Source organism: Apodemus sylvaticus, chromosome X (genome assembly GCF_947179515.1).
Source record: "Apodemus sylvaticus chromosome X, mApoSyl1.1, whole genome shotgun sequence".
Taxonomy (NCBI): Eukaryota; Metazoa; Chordata; class Mammalia; order Rodentia; family Muridae; genus Apodemus; species Apodemus sylvaticus.
The window spans coordinates 1,565,388-1,579,644 of record NC_067495.1 but is presented as its reverse complement, the minus strand read 5'-3'; the positions used below and the strand labels follow the sequence as shown (position 1 = coordinate 1,579,644).

General features: G+C 41.4%; 1 protein-coding gene across 2 annotated transcripts in view; it reads left to right on the top strand.

The window, feature by feature from the left end:
- Positions 1–634: 634 nt before the first annotated feature.
- Jade3 (jade family PHD finger 3) overlaps positions 635–14,257 on the top strand; it is an 88,398-nt gene continuing 74,775 nt past the window's right edge. The window contains exons 1-3 of one of the 2 annotated variants that reach the window (XM_052171093.1): positions 635–714; positions 4,332–4,406; positions 8,422–8,509. The gene's annotated coding sequence lies outside the window, so the exon portion shown is untranslated. Of the gene's footprint in view, positions 715–808; positions 1,125–4,331; positions 4,407–8,421; positions 8,510–14,257 lie in introns of those variants that run through there. The other variant, XM_052171092.1, reaches the window with a different exon arrangement.

Sequence of the window (14,257 nt, the reverse complement as noted above, 5' to 3'; positions counted from 1 at the left end):
GGAGATATGGTTTCTCTGCATAGCCCTGGCTGTACTGGAACTCGCTCTGTAGACCAGTTTTACACTATCTGTCCAATCCTCTCTGTCTGTCTCAGCCCTAGTTTAAAGGTTTTTCCAGATAATTCTGATAGGCCTACCTAAACTGTCCAAGACAATGATCCCTCCTTTTAAGTCAACCGCTCTTTAATTACAGTACCAAAATATCTCCCCACACCTGGACGGAGGTTTGGATAACTGGGAGCTGTAGGCTAGGTCGCCATCAGAAAAAAGAAAAAGAAAGAAGTTCCACACCATCATAGAGCAGTTTTGCTTACAACTAGATTAATGTGTTGTCCATTGCCTCCTTGCTTTTATTATTTATCCATGCTTCAAGCATTAACGTCAGAAAGAATGGTCGTCTTAGAGTTTAGAGACGAATTGTACTCGTCAAACTTTACAATTGAGGCAGCAGGGAGGGTTGGAAAGCTCAGCCTGGACCTTGCTAGAGCAGGAGTCATTGCACCTCGCTGGCTCAAGCGCCTGGCTGGGCTGGGACTCCTCAGGGCAGCAGCGCGCGCAGCAGGAGGGGAGGAGAACCCACCTGAAGCGCCGCGCCGCGCAGCGCCGCGCGTGCGGGAGCCCGAGGTGGGTGGAGCCTCTAAGCCGGTGGCGCTGGTGACGGCGCCCAGCCCGCCAGAAGAACGCGCGGCGAGCAGACGGCGGGGAGTCAGTCGGGTAGGGCGAGCGCAGCCGGCGGGGGTGGGGGGTGGGGGGGGCGGGGAGTGGCGGTGGTGAGGAAGGAAAGGGAAGAGGCGGAGCGTGGGAGCGCACAGTGTCAGGAATACAATAGTGCTCCGCGCCGCCTCGGCTGCTGCCGCCGCCCAGCAGCCTGTCCAGGGCTGAGGCCTGAAGGGCCAGGCGGCCAGGGCCGGGGGCGGGAGCAGAGCGCTAGGGGTCGGCCCCCTTGGCTCGTCGGAAGGCCGGGGCAGGAGGGCGGGGTGAGATTAGGGGGCAGGTGCGAGGGAGGGAAGAGAAGAAAGCGGGCGGCAAGGGGGCGGTTACCACCCTAGCCAGACTCGCCCTGCACGTTGAGGGGGCCCTCAGTGTGCGGCGAGGAAGGAGCGGAGCAGGACGCTGCGCCGGAGGTAGGCGCTCTCGAGGGCGGCCGCGGCACCAGCGAGGTTGTGGGCGTAGTGCGGGTTCAGTGGCGGGAGTGGCGGCCGGCCTCGAGGAGTGGGACGCGAGCGGCGTGGAGCTTGGGCTCCCGGCCTCGTTCCGTTCGTTCGGGGTCGCTCCGGCTCCACGTAGCGGTGGCTCCGGGGTCCCCTGAGAGCCGCGGAATGGAGAGCGTGTGTGGGCTGAGGTAAAGTCGCCCCTCTGCTGGTGGCGCGCTGTGCCCGGTGGCCCGGGCGGGGGGCTGGGGGGGGGCGCGCGGACACGGACACGCGAGCTGGGCTACAACCTCCCGGACACCTCCGGAGGCATTGAGCGCCATAACTGTGGTGGCCGTTCCCTTCGGAGTCCCCTCCGGGCGCCCCTTCCCGAGCTCGTCCTGTGCTATCGGGGACTCGTGGGGCCAGACCTCGGGGCTAGAGGGCATGCTCTTTCTGCTGCCTGTGGCTGGCTGGTCAGAGCAGCGAGAGGGCGCACCCTGGCTGTTTGAGCCTTGCGGAGCGGGAAGATACTGAGTGCCCGGAGAGGGCAAGATGGGCAGTGCGGGGAGCAACGGGTCACCCCGAGAGCTGAAATGCCAACCTAGTGGGAGCGCGGGCGCCCTGCGGTCCGCGAACTTTGCTTTCTCCAATCATTGTTAGGACGCTGTGAGTGTTCGAAGCCCGCAAGCGCCCTGAGGTCTAGGGATGGCAAAATCGCCAGGGCTTTGCCAATTACGGCGAGATTTTTCTGCCACCGGGCACAGTTGTGAACTTTTCTCTAGCTCCTCTGAGGGAGCCACATCGATTTTATTCTATTTTATGTTTTAATCCTCCCAGTCTTTTTCTCTTGCTTTTCGGAGCAGAGTCTTGGTTTGGGTGGAATTGGGCTTTAAATAGCCTTCACTATTAGTGAGGAAGAAAAGTTGGGTGGGATCTCCAGTGAGTGTCCTTAATGGTGGTATGTGAAGGTATGCTTGAGAGTTTATCTCTCTGCAGCCCTAGGACATGTACCTTGTAGGGGTTTCGCAAGAAACTTGTTTGGCCACTCCACTGACGTTCTGAGTCCCAAGGAAATCCATCTTCGGAGATGTGTACAAGGGTCGACTGACCCCGCCTTGTGAGAGACACGTAACCGTAAAGCTGAGGATGAGATCCTCGCCCTCCACCCGCCACAGTTTGATTGTATAAGAAATCAAAACCATGGTGACAGAGATTTCAGTGTCCTACAGGGAAAGGTGACCTCATTCCCTGCATTCAGTCAGATAAAGCTACTACTCTCAAAACTCTGAAAAGTAAAGGAAAAAAAAAGGTAGAAACTGGTTGCACAACATCTTTGCCTAGTTCATCCTAACCAGAATCTTCTTTCCCATAGTGCTTCACTTTAAATACCTTGCCTGCAGCCACTTCTGACCGCCTGAGGCGAGGGTGGTGGTGGAGGAGAATGGGGGTAGGGAGAAGAACAGAGTCCACTTGAACAAAACATTGTATTTTATTTAGTTTAATATTTCTATAACATCTTTAATGGTAGGAACGTAGAGCCTAGCCTTTATACCCTTTAAATAGTGTGGTTCTTACACATGTGATGATTCTGGATAAGTAAAAATAGATTTTTTCTTTTTTTGTTTAACCTTAAGAGTATTCTACTTCCATAACTAACATTTTCTTTTTTTCTTTTAGATGAGCTCTGACTTCAAATACTTAAATTATTAGAGGATAAACTCTACCGTCAAGGATTACAGAAGTTGGGGAGGGGAGATGCTGTTCATACTAAATTGAAGAGTGCCCAGTTCATATTAAGCTCTCAACATTAGTTACCATCATTGTCACCTTTCTTTCACATGTGTTCTGCACACCTCTATTCACTAGAGAAGAGCTCTTATTCCAATACTGTTGCTTTAAAATACAATACTGTTCCTCACATTTTTAAACCTTTTTAAAAGATTTATTTATTTATATGAGTACACTGTAGCTGTTTTCAGACATTCCAGAAGAGGGCGCATCAGATCTTGTTCTGATGGTTGTGAGCCACCATGCGGTTGCTGGGATTTGAACTCAGGACCTTTGGAAGAGCAGTCAGCGCTCTTAACTGCTGAGTCATCTCTCCAGCTCCCCCCCCCTCACATTTTTTTTTTTTTAGTCAGCAACTAATATAGGTTACAGTGTTCTAACTCCAGCATCCCCATTCTTTCTTTTTTTCTGAATCAAACCATGGCACTGGGATATGAATCTTGGTCATGGGCAGTTCAAAATGAAGTACCCAGGAAAGACTTGGAGACTGCTTTCAGGACACACAAGTTTTTAGAACACTTGTGAACTACTTTCAGGCCTGTAGAGATTCTCCGTATCATCACAGCTAAAGATTCAGGGGCAGTTATCATGCCCCAGACATACGAGTTACAAGGATGTTGATGGCCATCTTCTTTTATACTATTTATTTTATCCCTTAATGTTCTACCAACCATAACAAATGTTTCTCCTATAAGCTATACAAAGCCATCTCCTGTTTTGTTTTGTGTTTTGACTTTGAGGTTTAGCTGAAACTAATCACATATATTGAGGGTGTTGAGGGAATCAGGAGATATCAGGTGTTTATGGAGACATTAGAGAGCTCTTAGAAGCTTTGATCAGGGATGCAGAGAGGGAAGTTAAAAAATGAGGTTGAATATTATCATGGGACATAATGTACATACCTCTTCATGGAGCTTACAAAAAACAGGAGCTGAAGAAAATAGAACTGATATGCTGATTTATAGTAAAATAATCTCTCATTAGGGGATAATTTATTGTGATCTTTACTGGCCTCATTTTTCTTGATGAGAGGTGGGTGTTGGGTGATAACCCACCTGGCTCTATCCTAGCCGTAGTTTTTGGTGTTGAAAATTGAACCCAGAGCTTTGCACATGCTAAGTGAGCATTATACCACTTAGCTATCTACCCCTTACCTCAATACCTTTATAAAGTGGGGACATTTGACTGATTCACAAGTTTGTATTGTTCTAGTTTACTATGGCTAAAGAAATTAAAGCATCTTCAGCTTTTAGACAGGTTTGTGGGGTGGGGAGATTCTAGGATGGATGGTTAGAAGTGATGAATGAATAAGAGGGTGCTAGCAGGTGATCATTACAGACTAATTTATTACTGTTTTAAGTTTTTCTGTTTTTGTAACTCCCCCATGCTCTGGTTTTGTCCTCTCTGTAGGTCTTCCCATAGACAACAGACGCAAGGCTTCTATACTCAAAAGTGCCTCTGTGCTGAGTCATTGGGAAAGGGAAGGTAAGAACTCAAAGTGCTGTTTTTCTGAACATGAGGACATGCATATTCTTGTGGGTACCTAGTAGTCCTGATTTGCTCTGAAGAAAAAGGATCTGGCAAAAAGGTGGTATAGAGGCTGAAGAGATGGCTCAGTGGTTAAGAATATTGGCTGTTCTTCCAGAGGTTCTGAGTTCAATTGCCAGCACTCACATGGCGGCTCACAAACATCTGTAATGAGATCTGATTCCCTCTTGTATGCATGAAGACAGAGCACTCATATATGTAAAATAAATAAATCTTAGAAAACACAGTATAGGGACTGGAGAGATGGCTCAGCCGGTAAGAGCACCGACTACTCTTCCAAAGGTCCTGAGTTCAAATCCCAGCATCCACATGGTGGCTCACAACCATCCCTAAAGAGATCTGACGCCCTCTTCTGGGGTGTCTGAAGACAGCTACAGTATACTTATGTATAATAAATAAATGAATCTGAAAAAAAAAGAAAACACAGTATAATAAAAAATATAATTCCAAGGAAAAAAAGAAGTTATAATGAGACTTTAGCCAGTGGGGGACATCTATGATATCATCAGTACTCTTCAAATTACAAACAATTTTTTTGCTTCAACTTAGAAGCTGTGGCTATGCCCCACTACTAAAAGAGAACATTTCCTCTGATACCTATTGATAGGCAAAGATACCTAAGCCAGTGTGGGGTTTTTTTGTTGTTGTTTTGAGATGGGGTTTTATAGTATGGTGTAGCCCAGACTGGCTTTCCAACTCATGATCCTCCTGCCTCAGCCTTTTGAGCTCTGGAATTCTAAGGCATGGGCAATATTTTAACCAGAATGTTTTTTGACTAGCTAACAAGAGAATGAGAAATCAGTTTGGCCTGTACACTGGACTGTCTGTTGAAATCTTCTGGGAAGCTTGCTGGTATTATTCTTTTCTAGATTTTGAAAACTTAATTTTGATAAAGTATTATAATTTTCAAAAATATTACAAGATTGGTATAAAAACTTACCATATTCCCTTTATCCAAGGTCACCAGTTATCAGCAGTTTGTTTTCATTTGCTCTTTCTGTTTCTTTTTACAAATCATTTGAGCGTAAACACAGTGGTATTTGTCAAGGCTATCCTGTTGTGAAGAATGTCTCAGATGCAGCCACTGGTATAGCAGAACATTGGTGGTGGGGCAGGGCCCCAGAGATAAATTCCCTGTGTAGCTACCAAGCATATGTTTGTAAATCTAGTAGAATCTCTGATGTTAGGTAAAGAAGTCATGACAAATTATAAAAGTATTTAAGATACCCTTTCCCTTTCACTGTTCATGTCATGTTTTCTTTCCTCTGTCAGATTTTAATACCATGAAACCCCTTAGTTTTGTGGCCATTAATATAGCCGCCATTTAATTCATTCAGCAAACATACTGAGTACTTTCTGTTTGCTAGAGGTATAAAAAGTGAAAGATACTCATCCCCTTAAGAGTTTAATGTCCAGTGGAAAGAATGCAAGGAATCTTCTCATAGGAGGAGGAATGTTCTGCTGATAGGAACAGAGGCCTGGTTAAGGAGCTGAAGAGTAGACATCTGGGAGTCACTTAACTGGATGCAACTGTACATATCCATCTTTAAGGCCTTCTGCTCTTAGATGACAAGTTCATGAGTTAGGGAATCCTTTGATGTCATGCATCTACTACAGGCAATGGAATCAGGCAACCTTGGACTCAAGTTCTGGCTCTTCTACTTGATATTGGCTAGTTTACTTCTCTATGCCTCAGTTTCTTCATGTGCCAAATCACATTTCTGATGATGGTAATGAGAATTTAGTTGAAGTAATAGTTTCTCTGTAAACATTCATTTCATCTCCTCTTACAAAAAAAAATACAATATGTTGGGAATAACATAAAAAAATAATAGGTATTAAGGTAGGATTCAAGTGGGAATTTCTTTTTTTTTTAACAGATAAATATCGAATTGTTAGTTGTGCTAGGAGAGATGATGACAGTTACCTTATGGGAAAATAAATACAATAGCAATCATGATGTGGTAACCATTTCTCTTATGTTGAGTACTGAATAGCTTTCTGAGCAGTGGATATCTCTTAGAGGTGTGAATCTTGAAATGGTGAGACAGAGCCAACTTGCCCAAGGTCACACACACTCACAGTAAGGAAGAGATAGAATTAATTCCTCTGACTGACCAGCTGAGTGCCCTTGAAACTTCAAGAATGAATCATAATAAACAAGGAAAAATGAAGAGAGAAGAGATTGGCAAGTGGAGGGAATAGGAGGTATTGTGACAGCACTAAGGTAGGACAGAGGAATAAAGGATTCACAGAGGTTTGATTGGATCTGCAAAAAGAGAAATGAGGTAGGCAGAAGATTGACTTTGTGGGACCTCATTAAGAAGCTTGCACTTTATTTTAAAGGTAAACATAGGCTACTTGAAGGTATTTTATTAAACTTTTTCTAAACCGCATGTGCGAGTACTTCAGAAAAGTATTCAGTGGTTTCTAAGAAAAGCTTTATGTCGCCAGGCAGTGGTGGCACACGCCTTTAATCTCAGCACTTGGGAAGCAGAGGCAGGTGGATTTCTGAGTTTGAGCCCAGCCTGGTCTACAGAGTGAGTTCCAGGACAGCCAGGGCTACACAGAGAAACCCTGTCTCGGAAAAAAAAAAAAAAAACAAAAACAAATCCCCCCCCCCAAAAAAAAAGAAAAGAAAAGCTTATGTCATTTCTTCACTGTTCCACATTGCATTCCAGTATAGGTGATGTATCTGTATGAAACCTATGCCAGATGCATAGAAAGGTAACTTGGCCTGTCTCTATGACTACTGTTAGAAGAGTTGCCATCATGCTAAAAGAAGATGGCACTTCAGAATGCTGGTAGAAAGAAGTTTAATTAGTTTCATATCTTACACTTTAGGATGCATTAGGAAAGTTATCTAACTTTCATTAAGCCTCATGAAATAGACAAACAGTTGGAATTGAGAGGAAAAATAATTTATGGAAACTCGGATTTAGACTTACAAATGGAACAGTGGAATATAAGGCTTTACTTTATTTTTTAAAAAGATTTTATTTATTATATATAAGTACACTGTAGCTGTCTTCAGACACACCAGAAGAGGGCGTTAGACCTCATTACAGATGGTTGTGAGCCACTATGTGTTGCTAGGAATTTAACTCAGGACCTCTGGAAGAACAGTCAGTATTTTTTATTTATTTTTTTTGGGGGGGGGGATTTTTTTTTTTTTGAGACAGGGTTTCTCTGTATAGCCCTGGCTGTCCTGGAACTCACTCTGTAGACCAGGCTGGCCTCGAACTCAGAAATCTACCTGCCTCTGCCTCCCAGAGTGCTGGGATTACAGGCGTGCACCACCACTGCCTGGCTCAGTCAGTGTTCTTAACCTCTGAGCCATCTTGCCAGCCCCAAGGCTTTAGTTTAAATTACTTATTTTATGCACATGAGTACACTGTAGCTCTCTTCAAACACACCAGAAGGGGTCATCAGACCCCATTATGGATGGTTGTGAGCCACCATGTGGTTGCTGGGAATTGAACTCAGGACCTCTGGAAGAACAGCCAGTGCTCTTAACTGCTGAGCCATCTCTCCAGCCCCTCGAAATTTGTCATTTTTAAATTTTGTGTGTGTGCCATCTGTAATGGTAGACAGCAAGCACATTTATGAGGCGGGAAAGACTGAAACAATAATTTGGGAGCTTTTATAGCAATAATGCATAATAATTGGTAATGAATGGAAAGCCATAGGGAGGCAGTGTGGATTTGGAAGTAGATATTCTCACAAATGGGTTAACTGCTCTCTGATATAGCTTTTATCAAACGAGTTCCTGTGTTTCCTCAACACCATCAGGAGATGGAAAAAAAGTGGCAATTTTGCCTTGGTCCCCAGTTCCTCCCCCCTTTAATATATTTTTTACCTAAGAGAAGAATTTGGGCATTGTAATATGGATAAAGGATTCTTTGTAAATGTTTTATTTATTTCACTTTTTAAAATATTTCTGTGGTTGCAGTGACGAATCCAGCATCTTACTGTGTAGTGGCCAAGATCTACCAGTGTGGAGGCATCAGACTTTGACCTTAGTTTGGAAGCTCTCAAAGGTAACATTCTTCACATAACAGATTTTTTCCACATCTTGAGGACTGAAATTTACTATATAAAATGTAGTAGTTGGAAATGTGGGAAACTGAGTAAAATGCTCATTTTGTACATCATAGGGGTGGATATATATACCTCCTGAAACTTGTGTGATGGCAGAATCTTAGGTTTTCTTATTTCCTCCTAGGATAAAAATTTAGAATTCCTGATATTTAAGTCAGGAGCTTGAAAAGAGCTGTCCATATTTTATAAACATAGTATTTGACTCAGCACTTTATCCAAGAATTAATTCAACAAATACTTATATGTTAATTGGAATGTTGCTTATAGTAACAGAAGATTAGTGATATATTGAATATCAGTCAGGACTTAGTTATACAAAAAAAGTATTACTACACTGTATATTAGCAACAGAGTAGAGCATCTGCTACCGTCTATGTAAAACAGATAGTGATGGCAAGAATATATAAATTTTTGATAACATAGACAGGCTGTTTAAGCACTGACAGTTTCAGGGAGTGAATGGTCTAGTGGTTGAGAGTGAGATTTTTCATTGCATAAGTTCTTTTGTATATACCTTTTGAATTTTAAGATGTGTTGTTTTCCTATTTCAAAAGTTAAATGTGTTTTTAAGAAGAGCTGATATATAGTTAATAGGAATTCCCATGACTCCTTTCCAACTTGACTTGATCAGATTAAAAGAAGAAAAATCCAGATAAGTGTTTTTCCCCCTTGAAATGCTTCTTGGTATAGTTCTGACTGTTTTGTGTGTGTTGCTGGGGATTGAACCTATCCAGAGTTTTCTGTTTTTCCATGTACCACATCCATACTGTACCACTGAGCTACATCTCCAACTTTGAATTATGTTTGTGTAGGCTAGAGGAAACTGATGTGGTAAATATTAGTTTATAGGTCTTTGTGTGAGCATAAGTTTTCAGTTCCTTTTGGATAAATACATGGAAATGGGATTACTGATCTTTATCTGACAGAAGTGGACAAACTGTCCTCCAAAGGGGTTCTGTCATTTCGGATTCCAATAAGCCATGAAAGTAAAGTATGTATTGAAGTTCATTTTCCTGCATATGGGATGTTTTATGGCATCATTTGTTTAAAAGTCTGTCTTCTATTTCTTCAATTGTCTTTACACCTGTGCATCTATTTCTGAGCAGCTCTGTTCCATAAATCTGCATGTTTTAACCATTTTTCCATTAATTATACTACCTTCTTTTCTTTGCAATGCTGAGGGTGGATCCCACGGCCTAAAGCATGCCGGGCAAGCGCTCTAGCGCTGAACCTCATCCCCAGCTATGATATACTATGTTAACATACTTTCTTGAGTACTATAGTTTTGTAGTTAATCTTGAAATATGTAATATTAATACTTTGATATTTTTCTTCTTTAGAATTGTAGCGAAAAGGGATCACTAAATTTGTTCCCATCTCATTGAGAATAATACTGGCTGTAGAATTTTGGTTTGGGGCTTTTTTGTTTTAGTATATATTCTTTTCTGTAGAAAGTAGTTTGCCTTAGCAGATTTGAAGCTGCTGTCTTAGAAGGCTTAGTTGTAAAATTGGCCTTTGGTTGATGGATGGAAAATTGACTTAAACATTTTAGAAAAATGTCATACTTACCTTCATTTATTCCCTTTCCAGTGCTCTTTATTTCTTTTCTTGATCCTAGTTTCCTGACTTGCTTAAAGAATTTTCTTTAGCTAGATAACATTCTAGTATGGAGGGGAAGGAGGGAATCATAAGCTCTTACTTCTAGTTGAGGTGTTGAGTGTAATGGCTGCTAGGAAGAGAGTCAGTTTTCTTTAGGAATGTAGTCCCTAATAGATTATCCATGTTTTTTTTTTTTTTTTTTTTTGGTTTTTTTTTTTTTTTTTGGTTTTTTGAGACAGGGTTTCTCTGTGTAGCCCTGGCTGTCCTGGAACTCGCTCTGTAGACCAGGCTAGCCTTGAACTCAGAAATCCGCCTGCCTCTGCCTCCCAAGTGCTGGGATTACAGGCGTGCGCCACCACCGCCCGGTGATTATCCATGTTTTAATGGATGGCCCTATACTCATGCATATATGAACAGCACAAATTGGACTTTAAGTGAGTTAGCTTTTTAAAAAAGTATATGAAGTTGGAAGAGAGGTGAGGGTGGATCCTGGAGGAGTTAGAGGAAAGTGTAGGTGGTGAATATGATCAAATACATTGCATGTCTGGGATTCTCAAAAGAATTAATAAAATATATTAAAGTAAAATTTAATGAAAAAGGGAATTTTAAGCATTTTTAGGGTAGGTCTAATGGCAGCATATTGTTTTTCTTTGAGAAAGTTTTCATACTCATTCTTGAAGATCATTTGTGCAATATAGAATAATGACTGGAAGAGATTTTCCCCCTCCTTCAATGTTTTATTCCAATGTTTCATATCATCTAGTTAAGTCTGGTATAATTATTATCCTTGTGTACATCTAATGTCTCTCTTTGCTGACAACCTTAAAGGTTTTCTTTTTACCTTTTACCTTTGATTTTAAGCAATTTGAATAAGATATACTTAGATGTGGCTTTATATTTTTTCTTATTTATCCTGTTTAATAGTCTTCAAATTCCCTTTATCTGTGGTTTCTGTGTATAATTTTTCAGCTATTTTTTCAAATAATTCAGCCTGTTTTGCTTTTGTGTGTCTAGGATTCCAATTCCAAGTTACACTGTTAATGGCTCACAGTTCTTGAATAATCTGTGCTGTTTTTAAGTATTTTTGCCTGTATGTATGTCAGTGCACCACATGTGTGCAGTGCCTGTGAAGGCCAGAAGAGGGTGTTGAGTTCCCTAGAACTGGAGTTACAGAATGTTGTGAGCCACGTGTAGGTTCTCAGAATCCAACCCAGGTCCTCAGCAAGAATAACAAGTGCTCTTAAACACTGAGCCCTGAGCCGTCATTCCAGAGTATGCTGGGTGGTAGTGATTCTTCTCTTCTTTTCTCTTCTCTTCCCCTTCCTCTTCCTCTTCCTCTCCCTCTTCCTCTTCCTTCCCTTCTACCTGCCTTTCTCCCTCTCTTCTTTCTTCCCTTCCTTTCTCCCTTCCTCTGCTCCTCCTCCCTTCTCCTTCTCTTTCTTCCTTCTTTCTTCTCTCTTCATCCTCCTTTGTTTTGATTTTTAGTGGCCTGATCAATAAACATGACCCTCAAGCTATTGTTTCCTTGGCTGCATAAAGTCTATTGTTGAGCCCACTGAGTTGCTGATTTTTTAAACTTTTTTATTTTTAGTATTTCTTTCTTTTTTTGTTTTTTTTTTTTGTTATTTATTTATTTATTTATTTATTTATTTATTTTTGGATTTGGTTTTTCCGAGACAGGGTTTCTCTGTGTAGCCGTGGCTGTCCTGGAACTCCCTCTGTAGACCAGGCTGGCCTCAAACTCAGAAATCCACCTGCCTCTGCCTCCCAAGTGCTGGGATTAAAGGCATGCGCCACCACTGCCCGGCTCAATTTTAACATGAATCATAATTCTTTAAATTTCATTTTTGGTAGTCCCAACATCTACTATGGTGCTTGAACCCAGTGATTGCCTTGTACTTGGGATATTTTTGTGCCTTTTGATACACCTTGTGAATGTCCTTAAAACTTCACATCGGCAAGAGATTCTGATAAATTTTTGATAGATCTGATTTCTTTTCCTATGTGTCTAGTTTGGATAATCTAGTGAGGAGTTGGCCTGTTCAGTGTTTTGTTGCCTTGTGTATATAGGAGGGACAGAGTATGCACACCAGAAATTTCCTATTCCTCTAATGATAGCTTTATTTTTGTGTTTATTTTATGTGGGTTTTGCCTATGAGTATGTCTATGTGCTATCTTGTGTACCTGGTACCCATAGAAGTCTAATTCCCTCAAACTGGAATTATAAATGTTTATGAACCATTGTATGGGTCCTGGGAACTGAACGTGGATCCTATATAAGAACAGTAAGTGCTCTTAACTGCTGAGACATCTTTCTCATCTGGCCCCCATGATATCTTCAGTTTTTACTCTTCTTGGATTTTGGTTGTTGTACTGCTTTCCAAAATCTGTTTTTTACAGCTTTTCCAATTGTATTCCACTTTTACCAGGTTGGTAGTGTATCAGGTGTGGTTGGTTTGGGAAGAGGTGTTCTCTCTGATGATCTGGTTGGTGAGATATGAGAACCTGGGTTTTGAGTGTGTTCCCAGCAAGGTTTACTGTTCATTCTTCACATGTAGGAATTTTCTCACCCTACCCAATCTCATACCACACCCCATTGGGCATATACTAATGTCTTTAAGCCATGGGTCCTAAGTCTTCCCATTGGGCATATACTAATGTCTTTAAGCCATGGGTCCTAAGTCTTCCTCCCTGAAGATTTATCTCTTCCTTTGGTACTAAAGATTAGGAAAGGTGGTCTTGGTGAGTTTCACAGTAGATTGTTTTAGTCACCCAGCCATTCAGTTATCTTATGGGAGCTTCTTAGATTTTTTTTCCCCCTCTGACCTTCACCACATGAGCTTGGTAGGATTCCTGTAGGAAAAGTTGTTTTTTTTTTCCTTTTTTAAAAAAATTGGATATTTTATTTATTTACATTTGAAGTGTTATCCCCTTTCCTGATCCCCCACCCCGGAAAAGTTCTTTTTAAAGATTTATTTATTTTCTGTGAAGAGGGCATTGGATCCAAGTACAGATGGTTATGAGCCACCGTGTGGTAGCTGGGAATTGAACTCATGACCTCTGCAAGAGCATCCAGTGCTCTTAACCCCTGAGCCATCTCTCCAGTGTGGAAAAGTTCTTTAAAGGGGTAGAAACTATTCTATGGAACACAGGAATCTCACACTGTAGTTAATCATAGAATCTTTGGTTTAAAATTTTTACAGGCTTGTGTGTTCAAACCTGAGTTTCTCTGCAGGTCCCTGGTCTCTTTGGATATAGGGAAGTAGTTTGTCCTGCAACTTAATTTCCTTGCCAGATAGCCTTTCAGTTTGGCAAGCTTTTTTTAATGAGTAGAATGATGGCCTCTGAAAGCTTTACATGTCTGAACTGAAATGTGATTCCTGCCGTAAGTTGCCTAATGTAGGGACATCACACTTCAAAAGTCAGTTCAAATATCTTTGTTCACATCTCTTTATCTTAACACATCGAATTGGTTTTATGATTTAGAGAACATAAAAAAATTGTGGTTTGGGTTCTGCCTATTTTGAGCTTTAAAAACCTCTGTATTACTAGTAGTATCCTGGTTTTCTTTCAAAATTCTATGTATGCCTTATTATCGATCATGTCATTAACAACTTAGTAATTGTTTCATTAGAAATTAGAGTAAGATTTAGTCTATCTAGGTATAGATTTTATAAATGATATATTTGTCACTTTTCCACTACATTGCCAGACCAAGTAGTTTAGCAAACACTAAACTTGTGAGCACACTGTGCTATGACTAAGACAGGAGATTTAAAGTATTTATTTACCTGACCTGGTAAAAAAGAGTAAGGGGTCCCCAAGGGCAATAAAAATTCTGTGAAGGATAGTGACATTTCCAATATAACTATTTTAATATAAAATCATATTGTTAGTGGTAGGTACAACTGTTCTAGTAAATATATAGAAAGTAGGAAATACAGCAATTAGTACTAACCAAAAGCCGACATCATGACTTTTAGAAAATTATAAAGCTAAATGGAAAATCTGGGCCTTTGTATGAATTTGTATGGATTTTAACATGTATACTTTCATATAATCACTAGCTTGCCAGGCAGTGGTGGCTC